Source organism: Leopardus geoffroyi, chromosome A1 (assembly GCF_018350155.1).
Source record: "Leopardus geoffroyi isolate Oge1 chromosome A1, O.geoffroyi_Oge1_pat1.0, whole genome shotgun sequence".
In the NCBI taxonomy this organism is placed as follows: Eukaryota; Metazoa; Chordata; class Mammalia; order Carnivora; family Felidae; genus Leopardus; species Leopardus geoffroyi.
In genome coordinates, this window is record NC_059326.1 from 195,027,901 (window position 1) to 195,034,614 (window position 6,714).

The following is a 6,714-nucleotide window of genomic DNA, read 5'->3' on the forward strand; positions in this document are numbered from 1 at the left end:
TTTTCTGTGCTGAGTAATGTGGTCAGAAATTCACAGAATGGAGAGGGAAAAGAACACTGAAATATGGTTTCACCTTACTACCCCAGGTTCCAAAGACCCTTCAATGCTACAGGGATGGCTCTTCCTGCTCCAAAAATCATTAATATTCTCTGTGTCTGCCATTTCTTAGCCTTGACTACTCACCTGAGCTTAGCTTTGTTATTTTCCCATGCTGGTACCACCGAGAAGCTGTTAAAATAGCCTTTACAAGCATCTTCTCAAACAGGCCTGAAATCTTACCTGCCTCTCTCTTAAGCAATCCCTTCCCACATCCCAGCTAATAAGACATTAATTTTGCATTCATTCAACATTCATTAATTAATTCAGCACACATTTATCAGCTCCTGTTGTGCACCATATATTGTATGTGATTGCAGCGGGGATACGTCAGTGAATTAATACTCTAATTTCAATAGCTAAAATATATAGAGCCAAATAATTAAAATAGAGGATAGATCAGTCCTCCCCACCACCTCTAATCACAGAAATACTAGTATCATGAAGGCAGAAATTGTATTCATATATTATATTCCAACCACCTAAAAATGTGGCTGGCCCACGATAACAGTTAATAAAATATATTTTAAATAAATAGAGGCTGTGAATATTCAGTGGAAAGAAAAGCTATATTGGCTGAGGATATCAGAGAAGATCTCTTAGAAGTAGTAGCAATTGGAGGTGTCTGAGTGGCTCAGTCGCTGAAGAATCCTACTCTTGATTTCCACTCAGGTCATGATTTCATGGTTTGGGAGTTCAAGCCCCTCGTCAGGCTCTGTGCTGACAGTGTGGAGCTTGCTTGGGATTCTCTCTCTCTCTCTCTCTCTCTCTCTCCCCCTCCCCTGCTTGCTCTCTCTCAAAATAAATAAACTTAAAAATTTTTAAAAAGTGGCAATTAAAATAGACCTTCAGAGATAGAAAATAAAGAAGAAATTTAAAAAGAGAAAATAAAATTATCTGGTGTTATGGCAATTGTTTATTTACTATAATTATTTATTTTTCACTTCATTCTTGAAGTACCCTATTTTTATTTATTCACAATATAAAATCTAAGTATGAGTAACTCCCTTAGCCCCAGCTTCCAATCATCTGTCACGTCTAAGCCAATTCAATGTAGAAATATTGATCCAACACTACTCAAATAAGACAAATAGTTTGTAAGAAGTCATAGAAAATTCACTCAAATTCCATCAAACAACCAGAAGACTAACCAGAACTCCTCACACTAAATGTAAGCAAAATTTAAAAAATAAAATAGAGCCGGACTTCAAGTTGTATTACAAAGCTGTAATCATCAAGACAGTATGGTACTGGCACAAGAACAGACACTCAGATCAATGGAACAGAATAGAGAACCCAGAAATGGACTCACAAATGTATGGCCAACTAATCTTTGACAAAGCAGGAAAGAATATCCAATGGAATAAAGACAGTCTCTTCAGCAAGTGGTGCTGGGAAAACTGGACAGTGACATGCAGAAGAACGAACCTGGACCACTTTCTTACACCATTCACAAAAATAAACTCAAAATGGATGAAAGACCTAAACGTAAGACAGGAAGCCATCAAAATCCTCAAGGAGAAAGCAGGCAAAACTTCTTTGACCTTGGCTGCAGCAACTTCTTACTCAACACATCTCCAGAGGCAAGGGAAACAAAAACAAAAATGAACTACTGGGACCTCATCAAAATAAAAAGCTTCTGCACAGTGAAGGAAACAATCAGCAAAACTAAAAGGCAACCGACAGAATGGGAGAAGATATTTGCAAATGACATATCACATAAAGGGTTAGTATCCAAAATCTATAAAGAACTTATCAAACTCAACACACACACACACAAAAACAAATAATCCAGTGAAGAAATGGGCAAAAGGCATGAATAAACACTTCTCCAAAGAAGACATCCAGATGGCCAACCGACACATGAAAAAATGCTCAACATCACTCATCATCATGGAAGTACAAAAGCACAATTTCCATTGTGGAAATCAAAACCACAATGAGACACCACCTCACACCTGTCAGAATGGCTAACAATAACAACTCAGGCAACAACAGATGTTGGCAAGGATGCAGAGAAAGAGGATCTCTTTTGCTCTGCTGGTGGGAAAGCAAACTGGTGCAGCCACTCTGGAAAACAGTATGGAGGTTCTTCAAAAAAGTAAAAATAGAGCTACACAATGACCCAGCAATTGCACTACTAGGTATTTATCAAGGGATACAGGTATGCTGTTTCAAAGGGGCACAGGCATCCCAATGTTTATAGCAGCATTATCAACAATAGCCAAAGTATAGAAAGAGCCCAAACGTCCATTGATAGATGAATGGATAAAGAAGATATGTATATATATACCATACACACACACACACACACAATGAAGTATTATTCGGCAATCAAAAAGAATGAAGTCTTGCCCTTCGCAACTACGTGGATGGAACTAGAGGGTATTATGCTAAACAAAATTAGAGAAAGACAAATATATGATTTCACTCATATGAGGACTTTAAGATACAAAACAGATGAACATAAAGGAAGGGAAGCAAAAATAATAAAAAACAGGCAGGGGGACAAAATATAAGAGATTCTTAAATATGGAGAATAAACAGAGGGTTACTGGAGGAGTTGTGGGAGGGGGCATGGGCTAAATGGGTAAGGAGAAGTATGGAATCTACTCCTGAAATCATTGCTGCACTATATGCTAACTAACTTGGATGTAAATTTAAAAAATAAATTTAAATAAATAAATAAATAAATAAATAAAATAGAGCATGGCAAGTGTGCAAACATGCCCCAGTAAAATATTAAAAGAGTAGAAGGTGGTATGCAAAAAGAGTTGAAGAACCCCATCTGGAAGAAAAGCTGCTCTATGAAACAAAGGAAAATTCCCTACAAATGGTCCCCTTATTTAAAATTTTAATAAGAAAAAACAAGAACTCAGATGCCAAACAATGAGAGTAAATGGCTAATTGTATAGCTATGGAAACAAGTTAAGAGCCAGGATTCCATCATTATAAAACTCAGTAAGTTACATATAAAAGAAATCAGATAGGGATAACTATAAAATGAATTACTGACATGAAACACAGGCTTACTATAAATGTAGTGAAAAAATAAAGAACAAAATCAGGGGCAACTGGGTAGCTCAGTCAGTTAAGCATCCAACTTTGGTTCAGGTCATGATCTCAAAGTTCATGAGTTCGAGCCCCAAATCAGGCTCTCTGCTGTCAGTGCAGAGCCTGCTTTGAATTCTCTGTCTCCCTTTATCTTCTGCCCCTCCCCCACTCTCTCTCTCTCTCTTTCCCAAAAACATTAAAAAAAAAAAAAAAAAAGAACAGGGCACCTGGGTGACTCAGTTGGTTAAGCATCCAACTTAGGCTCAGGTCATGATCTTGTGGTTTGTAGGTTCAAGCCCTGTGTTGGGGTCTGTGCTGACATCTCAGAGCCTGGAGCCTGCTTTGAATTCTGTGTCTCCCTCTCTCTCTCTTCCCCTCCCCCACTGATGCTCTGTCTCTATCCCTCAAAAATAAACATTAAAAAAAATTTTTTTAAAGAACAAAATCAAAACAATTACAAGATAACCAGTATTGAAGACAAAGATGATCTAACTTAAAGATAACTGGTACCCCTACAAAATACTCAACTATAAAAACACAGTAAAAACAGAAATTATCTTTAAAAATGAAGCAAGAACTATAACTGTATGATAAAAAAAAACACACCACAGTAAAATAAAAATTGACTCACAAGTATCAAAATCCAGGTGCTAATGTATATGTGTGTATGCATATATACAAATTATATAATATATAGCATATAACATTATGTAATACATATATTCTCTATATTTTTTCTTCTAGAAGGCAAAAGGTCAAGCTGGTTTAATAGTGCTCCTCAGTAACATCCATGTGCAAAGTTCTAGGGGAAACAAAATATGACCAAAGAATACTATATCCTACTCCACTATTCCAACATATAATCATTAACATTAGATGAGCATAATTCCAGATATTTCAACTGTATATGACTTTGTGTGTGTGCATAAAATGTCCGTAACAAAAATGATTATAATATAGATCTACCTTTAAAATTAAATGTAATAAGTATATTTATACTGAATTTAACAGAAAAAATAAAACTATTAAACTATATTAAACTATAAAAACAGGTTTTTTACTCCAGGAAATAAAAGGAAAAGTATGAAAGATCATTAAGAAGCTAGTCTGTTTTTTTTCCTGCCATGTTTAATTTTGGATAGTATCATCTGGGTTTCTACAGAACTACTATATGACCCAGCAATTACACTACTAGGTATTTATCCAAAGGATACAAAAATGCTGATTTGAAGGGGCACACACACCCCAATGTTTATAGCAGCACTATCGACAATAGCCAAAGTATGGAAAGAGCCCAAATGTCCATCGATGGATGAATGGATAAAGAAGATGTGGTATACTGGAATATAATGGAATATTACTCAGCAATCAAAAAGAAAGAAATCTTGCCATTTGCAACGGTGTGGATGGAACGAGAGCGTATTAAGTGAAATAAGTCAGTCAGAGAAAGTCAAGTATCATGATTTCACTCATATACAGAATTTGAGAAACACAACAGATAAACATAAGGAAAGGGAAGGAAAAATAATATAAAAAGAGAGAGAGAGACAAACCATAAGAGACTCTTAAATACAAAGAACAAACAGAGGGTTGCTGGAGGGGTGTTGGGTGGGGAGATGGCCTAAATGTGTGACGGGCATTAAAGAGGACACTTGTTGTGATGAGCACTGGGTGTTATATGTAAGTGATGAATCAGTGGGTTCTACTCCTGAAACCAATAGTACACTGGATGCTAACTAACTTAGATTTAAATAAGAATTTTAATTTTTTTTAAAAAAATTAGAATTCATACCCTTCTATTTTATTCTCTCCTCCACATTCAAGTTTTTGTTGGTTTTATCACTTCATATTGTCAAGTACAATACTCTTATTCTAATTTGTAATCACAATATGTGGTTCCTTTGTGTTCTTTCTACATTTATGTTCACCACCTGTCCTTATACCATCTATATAGACAATTTCATCATTTTGATTCATCATTTCATGGGCTACATTTTTTTTCCAACAAACACCCACAAATCTTGTTTCCTTTCATTCTTACATACTTGAGATAATGAGATTGTTTGACTATATACCCAAAGAACAACCTGATTGGCTATTGATTTGCCTTAAATGAGTTGCCCTGCTATGACCTAAAATCTGTCTTGTTCTCCTCTCCCTAAAATTTTTGTCCACAGGTTACCTTTTCACATATTAATTTCAGAATTTATCAAATGAGAATTTAATTCTCTGGATTTTGTCTTTAAGGCTTAAGAAGTATATTTGTATTGGAGACAGAGAAGGAGGGTATTTTAAGTTCTGGGAATATAGTAGTAACTGAGACAGACAAGGTCCCTTTTGTAGGAAAGTATGCACAGCAAATAAGAAAATGAAAAGGGCAAAAAAAAAAAAACACAAAACAGAGTATAGACTGGCAAGTTCTGTGATTGCAATAATGCATGGCTTTGTCTGAAGCAGGAATTAGGAGATCTGGCTTCTAGCATTAACTTACTGTTTGTCCGCAAGAAACACTTGCTTTCTCTCGGCCTTGATTTATCACTAAATTGAACATATTAAACTAGGTTATATCAGAGATCATTTCACTATCCCCCAAATTTTCTCCCATAACTTATTCATGTGACTCTCTCTTTTCTGCCTATATATCCACTCTTTCTACAGCAAGACTCGCCAAACCACTTAAGTTCATTGACAGCTTTCCATTCAGGGCACTATGTGATGTGAGTTCCATTCATTGTGCACTCGTCATGTACCATTTCTTCTCAACCAGACACAAGTTCCCAAAAGAAGAGGAAGAGATCAGGCCTTATGTTTTATATCCTGCATAATGCTGAGCATATTGTTGAGCACTTCCAATGAAATACAAATTAAAGTCATAGACACACTGCCTGAGGAGAGGTATAGACCAGCAAAGAACACTGGTGTGTCAGTCCTCGGTGAGAAAACGTAGCTTCTATTCCTGTTTTTATATCAGCTGTTATACCACTCTGTGACTCAGTTTCCTTCTACAAGGTGGGGTGCCATTACTGCTAATGAATATTTAGATTGCAAATATTAGAAACATGAAAGTCATCAAATATTAAATATATTTTATAAGTTTTAGAGGTCCATAACTGATCCCTGGTCTTAACTCTTTGTGAACCTCGGAGTCCAGCTTCTTTCCCGGCAGAATGAGGACATAAGACTATAGATAGTCTCTAAAGTGCATGGCTCAAACTCAAATGCCCAGGTAGTACATATGGATGAAGTAGCCAAGTTTTACGGCAAATACATCATAAGTCATATTTTTTCCAATGTAAATTAAATCTTTTCTCCGTGTTTCCACAAATAGTGTACGTTCTCCCATTTTTCTTGAAAATTGAGACCCTCCCAAGTCCATTATGCATTTCCCAACTTGGTAAAGAAATGCATGTGAGAAACATGCTGTTTTCTTTTTAACTTTAATACCCAAAAAAAGCACATGCAAAATAATAAATGTCACTGCCACTTGGCCTCCATGTTGACAGGACCAAACCGAAGATGGAGGTGAATGGAGTCCCTACACAACACACCCAGAAGTTGAAAATG